Source organism: Bison bison, unplaced genomic scaffold, assembly GCF_000754665.1.
Source record: "Bison bison bison isolate TAMUID 2011002044 unplaced genomic scaffold, Bison_UMD1.0 scf7180017864108, whole genome shotgun sequence".
NCBI lineage: Eukaryota > Metazoa > Chordata > Mammalia > Artiodactyla > Bovidae > Bison > Bison bison.
The window spans coordinates 7682646-7701232 of NW_011494680.1; the positions used below are offsets into that span (position 1 = coordinate 7682646).

Sequence of the window (18587 nt, forward strand, 5' to 3'; positions counted from 1 at the left end):
ATACATGGAATTCCCATTTCTAGCGTTTCTTTTTAAGTTCCCATTCTTTCCCAAACTCTGCCAGCTCATTCCATATTTCCTTCCACTGTTTTAGCATCTCTTCTTACTAAATAAGTACAAACGTAATTTTTCTATGTTACGGAGACCTATCAAGTATCTACACTTTAGCAGCTTTCTTTCATACGTGTTCTTGAAATGGTTTTTGTTTTGTAAATTTCTACTTTTTTGTTGTTTGGTATCTAGGTCTCAGGCTAGGTTTTTGTCCAGTTTTTATTCAGTTTATGGGATCCATTACTCCTAGCCAAGCTGTTTGCTTTGAGAGGCCTCAAGCAACAGGAAGCCTCAGTTAGAGGGCCTGCCCTTTCCCCTACCCACCCACCACGGTGGTAGTAGGCTGCTTACCCCAGGGAAGTTCCACAGGCCTTGATGCATAGGCCTTGAACTTGACACGTATAAATGCCTAATGTATGCACTGTGAAAGCTGATTGACACTTCAGAGCCTATCCCTTATAAAGACATCTTTGGGGTCTCTGCCTTCCCAGGCCCCCTCCACTCTGGGTGGTGCAGAGGGGTCATGGAACCGGCAGATTCCAGGGACCTCAACCCTGCCAGCCCATGGAGGGGGTCATGGATTACACCCGTCGGATTTGTGCCACCACCTGCCAGAAAATGTGTCCTAACACGAACTTTCAGAAATATGTTTCCACTCCCTGTGTCTCTCTTCATTCCGCCCAAGCTTTTGGCAGATATTTTCATCACTTAGGACTTAAGGTTATGAAAAATGAGATTTTCTGCTTTGTTTACAACCTTTTTCTTGCTTTTATTAATTTGGGGGCCATAACTAGCTTTGCTCTGCTATTTCCAACCAGAATGTCTCGAAATATCCCCCTCCCTGTCCATTCTTCATGCCTCCTGCTGTCACGGAGTTTCAGCCACAGTCCCAACAAATGAGCACCCAAGTACCCCCAACTAACTGTCCCCCCACAACAGAGTGGGCTTTTCTTACAATGCTAGATAGATTCTATCACTTCCCAGATTAAACCCTTTCACCTGCTCTTGCTTCTGCATAAAACACCACCTTCTCCCTCAGCTCAGGGCCCTTCCCTCCTCCCGTCACCACTTCCTCTTCTCATTGCACAGGACACCACCCTCCCTAAGCCTGTTGACCCTCATCATGCCCTCCCTTTGGTCTGAGACAGCTTCCCTGCCCCCTTTCACTGGACAGACCCGTTCACACAAGCTTCAGATTTCACAAGTGGCACTTCCTCCAGGAAGTCTTCCTTGTCTGTTCCCTGGTAGACAGGGGCCTGAGTGTGACTGTCCTATGACTGTCTTGACAACCTTCTCCCCAGGGCCTACAGGAGAGACTGGCAAGTTGTGAGTAATTAGTAAACGCTGAGTAAGATGGAATGAGCAGGCAATACACCAAGCCCTGAAGACACAGATGCACATAGATTGAACTTTCCTCAAGGGGTTCGCATTCTAGTGATTCTAAATATAGATTACATTGCATCTGATACAGAAAACTGTGGCAAAGACCAAAATGCATTTTCTTTTTATGGCAGTTGCCTCTGACCTATAAGGCTTCCCTGGTGGCTCAGATGGTAAAGAATCTGCCTGCAATACAGGGGATCCCTGGGTTGGGAAGTTCCCCTGGAGGAAGGCATGGCAACTCACTCTGGTATTCTTTCCTGGAGAATCCCATGGACAGAGGAGTCTGGCAGGCTGCAGTCCATGGGGTTACAAAGAATCAGACACGATTGAGTGACTAACACTTTCACTTTTTCAATGTAATAAAGGAAAATATTTTTAAAGATACTTTTATTGGAAAAGCAAAAATAAATAAACCCCAGTAAATTTAAATAGGAATGTACTATTTCAGACTAATTGAGAATTGAGAGCCAACAGCTGACGTCCTCCCCAAAGTCAGCCTCCAGAGCTCCAGAGCTCTGTCCCTCCCGAGTGTTTCCACTCCGTCTCTGGCGGAGTGCTATAATGCACTGAATCTGACTCTGTTCCTTGTCTCCAAACATCCTTTTAATGAATGTATTGTTTTCAACTATGTTTAATGGCAGACTTGCATTCCATCATGGAGGCTTATTTAGGAGAATTTTAAAAGCTAAGGTTGGGACATGCCTGGCAGTCTAGTGCATAAGACTCCGCACTCTCAATTCAGGGCCCTGATCTCCAATCAGGGAACTAGACCCACACACCACAGCTAAAATATCTTGTATGCCTCAACTAAGAGCCACCACAGCCAAATAAATATATTTTTTTTTAATTCTTAAAAAAGACTCTCAGGTCAACTATGATTAAAAGGGTCCCAGTATGATGCCCCCTTACAGCGTCAGACAAATATCTGTGAAAATTGCCTTCTACAACGTTGTCCGAGGTCTAGGCTCTGAATATGAGGCTCTGAAGGGTCAATTTGTTGAGACCCTTCTTAACCATGCAAGTATAGGTTCACTATTTGACTCAGAACATGGACTAACCTCAGAAAAAAAAGAGGAACCCAAACATTTAGCTCCAATGGCATCTGCCCTGTCACAGTTTCTTTCAACTTCCCATAAAATAACTACAGAAAAAAAAAAATATATATATATATATATACACACACACATATATGTATGGCTTCCCAGGTGACGCTGGCAGTAAAGAATCTGCCTGCCAATGCAGGAGACGCAGGTTGGGAAGATTCGCAGAGGAAGGAATGGGAACCCACTCCAATATTCTTACCAGGGAAGTCCCATGGACAGAGGAGCCTGGTGGTCTACAGTCCATTGGGTTGCAAAGAGTCAGACATGGCTGAGTGACGGAGCAGGCGCGCACGCACGCACACACACACAAACACACACACACTAACTTATGCTATTTCCAAAATCAAGTGCCAGAATCTTAGAAGACTTCTCATGAAAAAGACTTATTTTTCCACTTTAAAAGTAAGGTTGATGAAAGCAAATTGAAAGCACACACACATGAGCACACAACTCAACACAAAGCTTCTGGATAGAGGGCTATTTGCAGGCACATCGAAACCTCTTTTCTCCCCAAGACCACACCACTGGAGGTTCCCTGAATTTGAGATAACGAAAAAACTCTCTGTACATCTTGTAGGGAGATACTGATTACAGAAAAATATGCACTTTGTTTTTAAAAAATAGCGTTATAACCCCAAGTAGTATTATTATCTGTCTTATCTCTCATGTGTGATGCTAATAGATGAAATTCTAAGGACAGGCTTACAACCCAGAAACTCCACTCTTAGATATACACCGAAGAGAAATGAAAACACATATACACACACAAAAAAAACTTGTACATAAATGTTCATGACAGCATTGTCTATAATAGCCAAAAAGCATAAAGCTAAATGTCTATCAACAGATGAATGGAAAACAAGATGCATTCTTTCCTACAATGAAATATTACTCAGCCATAAAAAGGAATGAAGCATTCACACATGCTACAACATGGGTAAGTCTTGCAAACATTATGCTGAGTGAGAGAAACCAGATATAAAAGGTCATATATTACATGAGTCTGTTCTCACCCAGTGTTCAGAACAGGGAAATCTGTAGGGACAGAAACGAAGTTGTAGGTCACCAGAAACTGAGGGCATGGAGAATACAGAGCAACTACAGTTAGGCACAGGGTGTTTTTAGGGGTTGCTAGAAATGTTCTGCAGTTAAACAGTCTTAGGTTATTTAAAAAGAAATTTAATATTCAGAAAAAAATATTGCTATTGATCCAAAGTCACACATCTTTGTGTGATGTGTGGTAGCAGAGCCAAAACTATAAAATAAATGTTTATTCTTACTATGGCTAAAAATGGCTATAAACACTGCTTATTCTATATCATTCTATTGTTTTATTCTTTATCATTCTATAGTAAATCTAAATGGCACTTTAAATGAATAGTCTTAGATAATGCTGATGACTATGCAACTTTGTGAATATACTAAAAATCACTGATTTGCACAGAATGAATATTTTGATAAAAGAAAAGGCTTAGAAAGTATATTCTTGATGTGTTCTTGAGAGGAAAAAAAATGGAAACATATTTCAACCAGTTAAGATACACTTAATTAGGAAAAACGCTGATCTAAGAAAAACAGTATTGAAGACACATTAAAATGGAATTCTGACAAATATGCAAAAGCCCAAAGGAAAGCAAGAAAGGAATAACAAAGGAATAGAAAACATAGAAGATTAAATAATACATTATTAATAGTGATGTGGGTATAATTGCATTTAAAGTTACTGGATTAAGCATTGCAACAAAAAGGCAGAAATTGTCAGACAACAAAAAGAGCAAGACAAATTATATATCTCAAGAAGCATCTATTAAAATAAAGACCCAGTCAGGCTAAATGTCAAGGGATAAAAAAGACATCCCATACAAACAATAAGAAAGTTGAAATGACTACATATTAACACCAGATTAAACTGACTTCAAAATACAGAAAGTATTAACAGAGATGCTCATGTTCAGTCATGTACAACTCCCTGTGACCCCCATGGACCATGGCCCACCAGGCTTCTCTGTCCTTAGGATTCTCCAGGCAAGAATACTGGAGTGGGTTGCCATGCCTTCCTCCAGGGGCTCTTCCCAGCCCAGGGATTGAACCTGAGTCTCTTACAGCTCCTGCATTGGCAGGCAGGTTCTTTACTAGCTTCACCTGGGAAGCCATCCTATATATAACTATACTTAAAATGTTTAGTACTCTTCTCTTGCAAATTGATAAAAACAATTAGACAAAATGTAGGTACACAGGTGACTGAAGATTATACCAACCATATGTTCTGACTGATATTTATAGCGCAATTATGGAATACACATTCCTTTCCAGTGCACACAGTACGTGAAAAAATAGGCCATATGTAGGGCCATAAAACAAGTCTAAACAGATTTAAAAGGTTTAAAGTCCCAAAGAGAATGTTGTGTGACCACAGTGGAATATAATTGGAAATCAATAAAATAATTAGGAAATCTTCACATTTTTAGCAGTTAAACAGCGCATTGATCAAAGAAGAAATCACAAGGGAAACTAGAAAATCAGAATTTAAAATATAACATAAAAATTGGTGAGATGTAACTAAAGTGTTTTGAGAGAAATTTATAGCTTTACATGCCTATATTAAAAAGAAGAAAGTTCTAAATCAGTGACTAAGTTTCCACTTTATGAATTTAAAAAATAAAAATAAGCCCAGTGTAAATAGGAAAAAGGAAATAAATGAACAGAAATCAATAAATTTTTTTAAAGAGAGAAAATACAGAGAAAATTAGCAAAGTTAAAAGATGGTTCTTTGGAAAGACCAGCAAAATTGATACACTAGATTGAAAAAGAAAAAAAAAAGAAATAATACAAATTATAATCATCACAATGGAAAAAGAGGTTGTTGATATACTTACTATAAACATTAAACGGTAATAACATTGTGCACAACTTTATGCCACTAAATATGAAAATATAGATTAAATAGAAAATTTCATTGAAAAATACATTCTCTAAAAACTGACCAAAAATGAAACAGAAAATCTGAATAACTCAATGGCAGAAGAGAGATAACACGTCTGTGACCATGTTCTATGTGACAAAAGTCTCAGAGCCTTGCCATGCACCCAGATTTTTCTAAAGAGACTTTGGGCCCTCCTCAGATAACCTTGCTTCCGCCTCCGGTTCAAGAAAGACACATAATCAGATCTGCACCAGCTCTAGGCACCTCACTGTTCAGACAGAATTCTCACCTCTCAACAAAAAGTGAGGCTTTTCTCCCGGCTGCTACTAGGGGAAAAAAAATGTTCATTGACTGAGAGATACATGGATCCTGGGATGAAATCAATCTTTCAAACACCTAAAAGCATCCTTATCAAAATATTAATAGCAGACACAGGGAATTCTGTGGCGGTCCAATGGTTAGGGGGAAGCCAAGTGGTAAAGAATCTGCCTGCAGTGCAGGAGACCTGGGTGCAATTCCTGTGTTGGGAAGATCCCCTAGAGGAGGGCATGGCAACCCACTCCAGTATTCTTGCCTGGGGAATTCCATGGACAGAGGAGCCTGGTGGTCACAAAGAGTCAGACACGACTGAGCATGCATGCTTTTTTATTGGGCAACCATTAATCTACTATTCTCCATAACAAATGGAAAAAAAAAAAAGAATGAATTAAGGTTTAATAGTAATGAAAGTGAGTGATCATACCCCACAGAGGTCTTTACCAACTAGTTTTGTGAGTTACTATTTTAGAGAAAAAGCAGTCACGCCACACCTTTCTTTCCGTAGGAGACAGAAGATATTTTTACACAAGCTGTACTTGGATTATGGGATAGCTATTTACCATGAGAGTCAAAAATTAATACACAGAACTCATAAGAGCCTTGATGATATCAGAAAACTACATGAATTGTCTACAAATAAAGAGACATTTAACCTCACTCCTTCAGCAGTAATGCTTTGAATGTCTGTTTTTCATGCAACAGACACCACTTCAGGGCAGCTAGCGATAGAAAAACACTTTGAAAGAAGTCAAGACAGTATTTGTCCCATGAGGTTCTTAAATTTAGGTGAGTGACCAAAATACAAATCCACGAGACACCCAAGGACACACGTTAAGAGACCCATGACCGGGAGGTCATGAGGGTCTCTCGTTTCCAGCACGAGTCCTGAGGGAGGTGGGGAGGGTACCAGCCGGGGAGGCTCCTGGGGGCAGTGACTTGGGCAGTGTCTCAGGACTTGAGGAAGCCTTGTGGCTGATGTGCTGGTGAGTAAGACGGTGCAGTTCCCGAGAGGGGAGTGACTCACTGCGTTTGGAAAAATATATTTCCTAATTTAATAAGAGTAGCCACATTTTGGACATGCTGTCCCATCCCCAGTGCCCAGTGTGGACTGGGTAATGAGCTTGAGTACACGCGTTTATGGACACATAGAGCAATGTTCTTCCAGGGTCAGTTACCAAGGGTAAACAAGACAAGGTGAGGCAGAACAAGGCAGTGACTATTACGTTCCCTTTAAAACTCAGCACAAACTAGTCAAACACACACAGCATAGCACACCAAGCATCAATCATCTTACACTACAAAGAAAGACTTTTTTTTTTACCCATGCAATAAAAATTTTAAATGTCCCAATAAATTTCAGAAAGAAATTTAAAGGCAGAAAAAGAAGAATTCTTAACAAGGAAACCACAGCTGCACTTCCATCTAAATTTTGAAGAAAAAAGTCAGAGGATCAGTCTTTTTAAAACTGTTTAAAAATCTTACTTGTGAAAGCAGGTGGAAAAGCAGCTCCAAACCAGCTGAAGAGAAACGAAGTTGACAACTTTGAAGGACTCACCTCTGGATCCTTGACGCACACATAGAACACAAGAAAAGGGGAAAAACTTTCCACAAACTTTGAAGTCACGTGATTCCAACTTCAGTCCTGCAGCAACTTCTCCTTTTTCCCTGTTTGTTCGTATTCAAAACCTCCATGCTAATGTACACAGATTTATTTATCATGGGCGGGTGGTTTGCACTCAGTTCTTCATGAGACACAGTCAGAAAGTAAGTAACATGCTTTGGTGGAAAGCTGGACATCTTTCATTAATTACTGTAAAAGTTCTAAATGACTATTATATTATTTTATAGAGCAGTGAAGACTTTTAATTGCTTTTTATATCTGTGCCATTAGAATCACCTAGTTCATCAGAAGGTGTTATTGGTCAATAGTATAAACAGCAAATAAAAATCCAGAGAATGGGATGTCAGTAAGAACCCGTGGTACCCCTTCCCCAGCTTCAAAGTTTACTTCTGGGGGGAGGGGAGGGCAGCAAAGACCATCAGGGGGAAAAAAAGCGGGGGGGAATCTAGGAGGGTTTATTATAAAGCACTATTTGGTGAAGTATTTGACACAGCATTAGTTTTTATATTACCTTTAGTTATTTAACCTATTATTAAAAAAGCAAAATTCACACATATATTACTGACTTTAAATATCTAGCACACAAATGAACTAGAATGAGTTTTATTTTAGAAATCAATGTTCATGGAAAAGCTAAACACAAAATAACAGCAACAAACAAACAAAATCCATGCTCAGTTATCATAATGCTGTCTCTGGGTTCAATAGTTTTCAAACTAGTTTTAACCATGTCCTATTTGGATTAGTACAGAAATCCTTCTCATCTTCAAAAGAGAATGAAATGATGCCGTTTGCAGCAACGTGGATGGACCTAGAGGTGATCATACTAAGTGAAGTCAGACAGAGAAAGACAAACATCACATAAAATCACACACATGCAGAATTTAAAACAAAGATACAAATGAACTTATATACAAAACATAAACAGACTCACAGACAGAAACAAACTTATGGCTACTAAAATGGAAAGCAGGGAGGAATAAACTAGGAGCTTGGGATTAACATACACACACCCTAATATATATTAAATAGATAAAGAACAACGACATACTGTATAGCACAGAGAACTATACTCAGTATTTTGTAATAAACCTATAAGGGAAAAACCTGAAAATACATATATATTTAAACTGAATCACTTTGCTGTACACACAAAGCTAATACAACATTGTAAATCAACTATTCTCCAATAAAATAAAAATAAAATTTTTAAAAGAGATTAGGGAAAGAAAAAAGGATCGATATAGTTGTTCTATAGTTAAGAGAATAATCAAGAGAGAAAATTAAAGTCTTAAAAAATTCCTTTGCTGTGTAAAAGATTCAGGCTTGTGTCTGTGGATTAATTTGACTTTGTAAATAAAGACTATTAACCACAATCCAAGTCGAGCAAAATATGCAAGGAGTTCGTTAGAAGAAAAAAAATTTAAAGATGAGTCTTCCCTTATTTTTTGGTTTTTAAAGCACATTGTTTTTTTAAACCCAGCCCCAGCTGTACATGTGCACAATGGAGTAAGTGGCAAATACTGACATCTCTAAGGAAATTGGCTATTTTTTATAAAGATTCTAAGATGCACAAATGAAAACTATGTTAAATTTACTCTTCAAAAATAGTGTAGACTCTGATTATAAATACAACAGTAATAATAAAAAATGAACTGCAAAGTCCTTAAAAGCCAAACCAAAGAATTCAGTCTGGGGTCTCCTGATTAGATTACCATCAGTATTGAACAAACGTAAAATATGTAATCCCTAGGAAAATGGCAATGGGAAAACATGTACCACCAGCCTCAGCCTTATGCTGGTGCGGCTTTCATTCAGAAGCAAGATTTGTTTACCAAAAATACAGCAACTCATTTTTTTCTCTATTCAAACAGCAATTTCTTATTGTCCTGCTTATGAATTCTAAAAAATAACAATGTAGTTATTACCGTTAAAGTTCAGGACAGGTGTTCATGGTTAGTTCTAGGATTAAACAGTTTGTACCAGCTCTGGGGCGTATTAATACCTGTAACCAAATATATTTGAAAAGCAAATACCCTGGCACACTGGTTGCTATAGAAATAACGTAAATAAGAATAAAAGATAAGGATCTCTTTCAAAACACTTTGGTTAGACTCTTTCTTGAAAATGCCTTACTTCTGCTTCAAGCAATGTTCAGAAAGAGCAGAAAAATAACCAAACATTTGTAAAACTTTAAAGGTCAACTTTTATAGCACTTGGCAGAGATTCAAATCAGTTCACAGACTTCATAAATTCTGAAATGTGGCTTGAAATTCTGAATGCTATCTGAAATATCTTTGAAGATTCGCTCAGAATAGAATTTTTAGTGGATAATATGTTATTTTGGAATCAAGGAAAAATACTTTGCGGTGTGTTAAACTTGAAATGTATTTGACTTCTGGAAATTTACTTGGAACGCAAGTGCATCAATAAAACAGAACAGGAAAAAAAAATCCAAAATAGCAGTCAAATCAGCCAGAGACATACTCCAGCAATTACAAAAACATTTGCATGAGTAACTTTGCATTGGTTTATGTGCACAAAGTTATCCTTTCAGCTACATGGCTAGGAACGTCATAAGCAGGAAAATAAATATTAAATCCGATAGGCAAAATGAGCCTTCATCATTTTTTTATTTGGCTCAAGAGAATTCTAAACAATGACTACTTTGACAGTGACATTTTGAAAGGTCCTCCCTTTAAGGAAGTATGGAAACTAACATAATGACACCTAAATAAATGTAAACAACTTAAACATGAAACAATGTACCTGATCTTTTGAGACACTGTGAAAAATCTTTTTAACATTTGGTAAAATTGCTGATTTGCACAGATAACAAAATATAACCTAGGTTATGCTCTCCCTGATTTGTTAAAATGCTACAGATACTCAATACATTTGCAAACTTGCTCCCACTACACAGAAGTCCTACAGAAGCTGCTTAAGATGACCTTGTGAAATGAGCGATGCTGTCCGAAGCCAACACAGACCCTTTGGCTTCTGAAACCTCTATTAAACTCAGACAATCTCAGCATGACTCAAATAGTGTAAATACTTAAAGGTAGAATTCTAGCTCAATCCACCCCTCCTGTGCATTTTGTCAATGAAAGATGCTGTTTGGGTTCGTGACTCCTGTAGGACCTAAGTCTCTATCCAGGAGGTAGATATATTTTCAAGATTTTCAAATTACTCATCAAGATAAAGAAGTGAAATGCAATGGAGGAAGTGGTTCAGTGTTGACGACGTTTTTGGACTGAGCTAGTCAACCCCACACCTCGTGGCTCTTAGCATTTAAAGCTCCTCAGTGACGAAGGATAGCACATGGAAATTTTGGGGTAGTTTTCACAGTAATACACCATCTTCATCCCAGTTCTCCTATACATCCCACATCTTTTTGGTTGAATATTCTGTCTCTTAGGAAGCTGACAAAATTTAAATAGTTTAGGTAAGTTACCAACTCGTCTATTTGTCACTTTCATTTGATCAAGAAATTGGATATCTAAAAATCTTAGTCTAACAATCTGTATGTATCCAAAAGCACTTTTGTTAATATTTTTTTTGCCATTTTATTTTAAGAGCCTTATGTTATCTGGATAAGCTAATCTCCCAAAGAAATTAAGTTTTCATTACAACTTTGAAGCTTGAATTTTCCTGAGCTAAAAAAAAAACTAAAAAACAAAATAGTTCTTTATGATTTTGAATCAAATTTTCACATAGCTAATTTCAATCTGAAAATGAAAACTGTCTTGGTTTTCATTTGAGCAGCTTACCACAGCTTCCCATATTTGATTTATGGTCTCAGTCTATGATGACACATACCCTCAATGGGGATGACTAGGTAACTATAAAACTGAAAAGTGTGAGAAAACCTCTCAGTCAGTTCACAGAATGACTTAAGGAAATTTAAAATGCATTAGCCCAGGGAGAGAAATTTTTAATTTGCAGTGCAGAGTGTTTAATTGTGGTTATATCAGTTTATAAAGTTTATAGATAGAGAAATTATATATAACATGACTTTCTAAAATATGTGATTTTAAATCATTTTTCTTAGTCCCATTAGGTTGTACCACACTTCAAAATCTCAATGAAATTTCTTAAAAATCCTCAAACCACCATATAATTTTTCTTTAAAATAAAGGTCCACTCTGCTGACTTGAATTCTGTAGATACTTCTTTACTCTTTTATTTTAAAGGGGTTGCTGCTGCTGCTGCTGCTGCTAAGTCACTTCAGTGGTGTCCAACTCTGCGAGACCCCATAGACAGCAGCTCACCAGGCTCCCCCGTCTCTGGGATTCTCCAGGCAATAATACTGGAGTGGGTTGCCATTTCCTTCTCCAATGCATGAAGGGCTTATTTTCCTTAAAGATAACAAAGGTAAAAGCAAGCCAGTGTTTCTTGTTTCTCCTAAAATAGCTGAAAACTTAGCCATTTTCCTAAGAAGCTACTTCAGTACAAAACAAAAGAAAACTTTGGACCAGACAGATGGCTTTGTTGACTTAGGTAAAGTCCACAACTGAAGAGCGTGCCAGGCTCGTAAACTCTCATTGTGCTCTAAGATCACAGCCGTGCAGCGCCCGCCAGGTCTGCAGCGTCAATGATCACCACGGGTGTGTGTCCCCCCGCAAGACGCCTGATCCACCACTCCCAGGCCCCTCACAGGAAGAACCCCTCAGGGCATCTCAGACTGAGACAGAGGTCACCAAACCTCAGCGCATCCCACTTTTGTTCAAGGAAACCTACCTCATCGGGGTCCTTTATCTTCTCTCCTCCTCTCTTAGTGTTTCTTTTCCAAGAGCCTGGCATTGTTTTCAAGGAGGGGGTTTCTGCTGCCGAAGGGAGGGGTGTTTAATTACTTCTGAAGGCACCTGGCCACCAGCTGTGGGAGAGGATTTCTAAAGCCCTGACTCTTGCACTGCATTCAGGCAACTGAACAGAAGCTGAATTCTGCCCACCTGGGGCTGCCTGTTCGCTCAGGATTCCTAGGAGGTAGGTCCAGGCAGTGTCTTCTCGTTCCCCAGGCATCTGGATTCCCATGTTCACGTTTCAAAATAAATATCTATTGAAAGGTTAAAATTTCCCCCCAACCCAATCTTCATTTCTTTAATTTATTTAATTGATATGTGTGCATGCTCAGTCATTCAGTCATGTCCACCTTTTTGTAGCATCATGGACTGTAGCTTGCCAGGGTCCTCTATCCATGGGATTCTCCAGGCGAGAAAACTGTAGAGGGTAGCCATTCCCTTCTCCAGGGGATCTTCTCAACCCAGGGATTGAACCAAGGTCTCCCGCATTGGCAAGTAGATCCTCTACCATTTAAGCCACCTAGGAAGCCATATTTAATTCTTATGCATTTTTAATTGTGGTTAGTAATGTAAGGAGCAGCCTTTCTAAATAGGCCTCTCTGGGTGATGACAATGCTGGGCGTGGATCCCGGGTCACAGGCCCTGGAGCCGTCCTCTCCTGTCTCCCCCTGGGCAGCGGGATTTCCAGGAGAACCTGCAAACATGCAGCTCGTTAACGCTGGAACTCGAGTGACCCAGAGCGCTCCTGGGAAACCACCTAATCTGTGCCATCTGTTTGCACATTGAACCTCCTGCGTACAGTAACACTGAGGTCTTAGCTAGACCCCGCGTGTAATGCATCAGTCAAGCCCCAATCTGAGATGCGACCTCCGATTTCAGCTCCTCTTCACTGTGGCCGCTGCCGCCAGCCCAGGCCCAGCACTCAGGCTCTTGCCTGAAGACTTGAACCTGCCCTGCTTCCAACCCTGCCTCTGCTGGCTCCCTGCACCCCATCCCTGCACACCTGCCTGGGATCCATGTGAAGATGTTACCTGCCATCCTTCTCAGGACCCTCCCATGGACCCACAGCCCCTGTGGTCCAGCCCCAGGCCTTTGCAGAGGCTGGGGGCCTGTCTATCTCACCCGAGGCCCCTCTCTGACCACTGCCCTCCTTCCTGCAGTTGGGTCATCGCCTTCCCCCATTCCTGGTGGTGCTGCTGGCAGGCCCTCTCTACCTGGAAGGCTCTCCCCAGGCCCCCTGGTGGCCTCTCCTCCTCTGCTCACCCATCACCTGTCCACTGGCCTCCCGCCAGCCCTGGGAGGGATAGACCTGTCTTCCTCCATCAGCAGACAGACACCTACACCTTCACCTCCTGTTTCCTCAAAGCAGTGGACTCTCCAAGGGTGTCTGAGGGCCTGAAACAGTCCTTGGGAAGGATAGGCCCTCAGTACAAACTGTGGACAAATGAACGCACAGTTCCGATAGCCAAGGAATCCCAGCGAGTCAGTACCCATCGAGGATGCAGGATGTTCAAATGATGAGGGGCCCTGACCTCCCGGTAGAGGCATGGTCCTCAGATCTGTGGGGCCTGACTGAGTGGCGTGCGGTCCACATGTCTGGGAAACACTGGCTTAAGTAAAGTTCAGCAAAGTGCTTTCAGTGGTCTGATCATATGGCAGGAGAGCAGCACCTGCAGCGGGCCCCGAGCTGGTGGTGCCGTCGGTGACAACCATCCCACACCCCTTACAAGCAAGCCTAAGGTTCTTAATAAATGAGCTGGCCTGGGAATGTGGTGGGAGTGGACATGCTGCCAGGCTGCCCCTGGGCATGGTTGGGGGGGACACTGGACAACATTCCACCTGGGCTGCTCCCCACTCTCAGATAAATGAGTAGAGCCATGATGTATACATATAATGGAGTATTACTCAGCCATGAAAAAAGAAGGTAATCCCACCATTTGCGACATGGATGGACCTAGAGGGAATTATGGTAAGTGAAAAATGTCAGAGAAAGATAATACCATATGATTTCACTTACGTGAGGAATCTTTTCAAAAAAACTGGATTCATAGATACAGAGAACAGATTGGTGGTTGTCAGGGGCAAGGATGGAACATGAGCAAAATGGGTGAAAATGGTCAAAGGCACAAAGGTCAAGTTGCAAGATAAGTAAGTCATGGGAATGGAATGTAGAGGATTGTGGAATTGAGGTGCATTCACCACAAAAGGCTTTATTTCTGAAAGCCATTTGCACCCTTTGGACAACCAATAAGAATGCCACGGCCTCCAGCTTCTGGCACCTGTACGTCTGGGGTCACCTTAGGGACAGTGACTAATCTGTGTTGAAAAGGAATGCCAAGGAAGCACGGTGCTCCAGTGAAAGGTCTTTTCCGTTCTAGTGAGCTGGAGGGATGTGGCTTTTTTTTTAATGTCTCATTTTGCTATTTATTAAGTAAACTCTTTGATAAGATCTGTGGTTATTCAGCTCATAATCATGTTTAAAGTTGTGTCTCCCTGCTCAAGAATCATTTTGCAGATACGAAAAGAAAGAAATAGCAAGCCAAGAGGGAGGAGGATGGGAGAGGGATGGAGTGGGAGGTTGGGATTAGTAGATGTAAGCTGTTATAGAGAAGGATAAACAGCAAGGTCCTACTGTAGAGCGCAGGGAACTATATATTCACTATCCTGTGATAAACCATAATGGAAAAGAATATAAAAATCCTATGCATGTGTATACTTACACATGTGAATCCCTTTGCCATATAGCAGAAATTAGCACAGCGTTGTAAGGCAACTATATTTCAAGAAAAAAAGGGGAAAAAAGAGAAAGAAAGAAGTTAATGCAGCCATGTTGTAGTAAATGCAGTAAAAGTAAATCTTACAGTCAAGTACCCACAATCCTTTTTCAGATGTTATGTCACATGTATATTTAGTAAATAGGATTTTAGAGAAAATATCCATCAGAGTTCTAGGAAGAAGCTAAACAGGACCTGACAAGTAGAGTTTAACAATGTCTTGTGTCTACAGTTGTGTAACTATAATTACATCATCTTCTGCTAAATTCTTTTCTTGCTTTCAGAGTAAACATACTGGAAGTTATCCCATATGTAAAGTGTTAATGGCTTAGTTGTGTCCAACTCTTTGTGACTCCATGACTGTAGGCCACCAGCCTCCTCTGTCCATGGGATTCTCCAGGCAAGAATACTGAAGTGAGTTGTCATTTCTGTCTCCAGGGGATCTTCCCAACCCAGGGATCGAACTCTGGTCTCCTGCATTGCAGTCAGATTCTTTGCCATCTGAGCCACCAGGGAAGCCCATCCCACATGATACCTGGTGACTACTAATTTTTACTTAGTCAAAAGTGTACACCCTGCACACTTATTCACTGATAGGCACCAGAAAGCAACAAATTCATGAAAATAATAATCTTTTTATAAAAGATCTTTTTAAATCATAAGTTTTGGTTTATTGCTCATGTATTAAATTGGATACAAATTATTTTTGAAAAGTTGTTGCTTCCTGTTGCCTAGCAGTAAGGAAGTGAGCAGTAAGGAAAAATTAGCAGTCACCAGGTATGTACTCTTTTTTTAAAATCTGGCATTTAATTTTAGCCTATTTGATAGCTGGAAAAAACATCTTTTCAAGCAATTTCACAAGTGGCCAGAGTACCCCTAGTAAAGAAAAACATCTATTTCTGCTTTATTGACTATGCCAAAGCCTTTGACTATGTGGATCACAATAAACTGTGGAAAATTCTGAAAGAGATGGGAATACCAGACCACCTGACCTGCCTCTTGAGAAACCTCTATGCAGATCAGGAAGCAACAATTAGAACTGGACATGGAACAACAGACTGGTTCCAAATAGGAAAAGGAGTTAGTCAAGGCTGTATATTGTTATCCTACATATTTAACTTATATGCAGAGTACATCATGAGAAATGCTGGGCTGGAGGAAGCACAAGCTGGAATCAAGATTGCTGGGAGAAATATCAATAACATCAGATATGCAGATGACACCACCCTTATGACAGAAAGTAAAGAAGATCTAAAGAGCCTCTTGATGAAAGTGAAAGAGGAGAGTGAAAAAATTGGCTTAAAGCTCAAGATTCAGAAAACCAAGATCATGGCATCTGGTCCCATCACTTTATGGCAAATAGATACGGAAACAGTGGATACAGTGTCAGACTTTATTTTTCTGGGCTCCAAAATCACTGTGGATGGTGATTGCAGCCATGAAATTAAGACACTTGCTCCTTGGAAAGAAAGTTATGACCAACCTAGACAGCATATTAAAAAGCAGAGACATTACTTTGCCAACAAAGGTCCATCTAGTCAAGACTATGGTTTTTCCAGTAGTCATGTATGGATGTGAGAGTTGGACTATAAAAAAAGCTGAGCGCTGAAGAATTGATGCTTTTGAACTGTGTTGTTGGACAAGACTCTTGAGAGTCCCTTAGACTGCAAGGAGATCCAACCAGTCCTGGGTTGAATCAACTGATTTCCTAATGGAGATCAGTCCTGGGTGTTCTTTGGACGGACTGATGTTGAATCTGAAACTCCAATACTTTGGCCACCTAATGCGGAGAGCTGACTCATTTGAAAAGACGTTGATGCTGGGAGGGGTTCGGGGCAGGAGGAGAAGGGGATGACAGAGGATGAGATGGCTGGATGGCATCACCAACACAATGGACATGGGTTTGGGTGGACTCTGGGAGTTGGTGATGGACAGGGAGGCCTGGCATGCTGCGGTTCATGGGGTCGCAAAGAGTCGGATGCGACTGAGCAACTGAATTGAACTGAATACCTGTTAAATGCGAACATATTCATCTATGCATCTGAATAGTTTTCTAATTAGAGTTATGTTTATTTCCCAAATAAATAGTGTGATAAGGTAGATAACGGTGGCTCAGATGGTAAAGAATCTGCCTACAGTGCAGGTGAGCAGGGTTCAATCCCTGAGTTGGGAAGATCCCCTGGAGAAGGGAATGGCAACCCACTCCAGTATTCTTGCCAGAAGAATCCCATGGACAGAGGAGCCTGGCAGGCTACAGTCCATGGGGTCGCAAAGAATTGAACATGACTAAGTGACTAATACTTTCACACTTTAAGGTAGATAATAATCAGAAATTGAACCTAGTTTTTCTATTACAAATTCTTGTTTTATGTGCTTTGTAAGTTTGTTAAATGTATTCTATAAAGGCATAAAGAGATTTTTCTGCACCACTGGTGAGAGATACCAGTTGTTATGATTTATGTATTGATTTCATGGCATTTTTTGCATGTTAAGAATGTCCACTAGGAGGAGTTCTTGCTAAGACTATAAAATAAATGATAGCTTTTTCTAGCTGCTAACTGAGATCTTTGGTATTTGTGTTAAATTTTTCTACTTCAATTGGCAAACAGCACACACTCCTTAGACATCTGATGCAACATGAAAACATTCCAAAAATTTTATTAAGTCAAAGAAGCGAGGTAACCTAGGATAATCTTTGTAAAACTGGTATTAATATTACTGTTGAAGGCAAAAAAAAAAAAAAAAAAAAAAAAAAAGAAAGAAAATGTATATCTGCAGGCAATTAAACATGACGAATATCTTCAAAAGAATTATATTCTTTAAGAGCAGGATATAAAGCTGCAATTTTTTAAAACTTTCAGTTAAATATTTCTGTTTCAAAAACACTCCATTTCTCTTTGCTGATCGTTCTCAAATTCAAAAGATCAAGTGTACACCTGTCAATGCTTCTACCGAATTCCAAAGCAAACCTGCACCCGGGGTAGTCTTCACTCACTTGACCTTGATGCTTCATGTTGTGAATGAATTAACTCTCCATCTCTTCAGTGAGATTGATTTTTATCATGACTTTTAGCTTGGTATTTATTTTAAAAAAATATACGCCAGTAAGCTCTCACATACAAAGTTTCAGGAAAATGTACCTAGTGAAGATTTATTTTGAACTGCAGTGTGTGTGTGTGTGTGTGTGTGTGTGTGTGTGTGTGTGTGTGTTGTAACACATCCCTCTGTGTGTCTAGTAGGGATGTCGTGCTGGCCCACTGATACTGAGAAGATGGTCCAAATTATTCCAGGAGAAGCTCCTTCAGTCCGACATGGAAGGATGGATGGAGACATGGTCCGGGGAAGCGAGAGAAGGAGAACGCGCGGCCTCATCCCTGGTCTCTCCTGGCGCGCCTGAGTGCCGGGCCGGCGAAGGGGCCAGGCCTCCGGGAGTGAGCAGCAGATGGAACGCGCAGTCGTAGGACATTATCCACATTTTGGAAAATGACTCTACGAAGCCAAGTGGCCTGTGCGGAGTGAGAGGGGGGAGGTTGCGCAGACAACAGCTCCTGACTTTCAGACTGTTCAGCAGGTGGCAAACGCGGCCGAACGACGCTGGGATTCGAACCGCGG

General features: G+C 40.5%; 1 protein-coding gene across 3 annotated transcripts in view; it reads right to left on the reverse strand.

The window, feature by feature from the left end:
* The window catches only part of ST18 (suppression of tumorigenicity 18, zinc finger), a 267179-nt gene extending 259777 nt beyond the window's left edge, over positions 1 to 7402 (reverse strand). For 2 of the 3 annotated variants that reach the window (XM_010838948.1, XM_010838947.1), the window contains exon 1: positions 7261 to 7366. The gene's annotated coding sequence lies outside the window, so the exon portion shown is untranslated. Of the gene's footprint in view, positions 1 to 7260 lie in introns of all 3 variants that reach the window. The other variant, XM_010838949.1, reaches the window with a different exon arrangement.
* Between the last annotated feature and the right edge of the window lie 11185 nt (positions 7403 to 18587).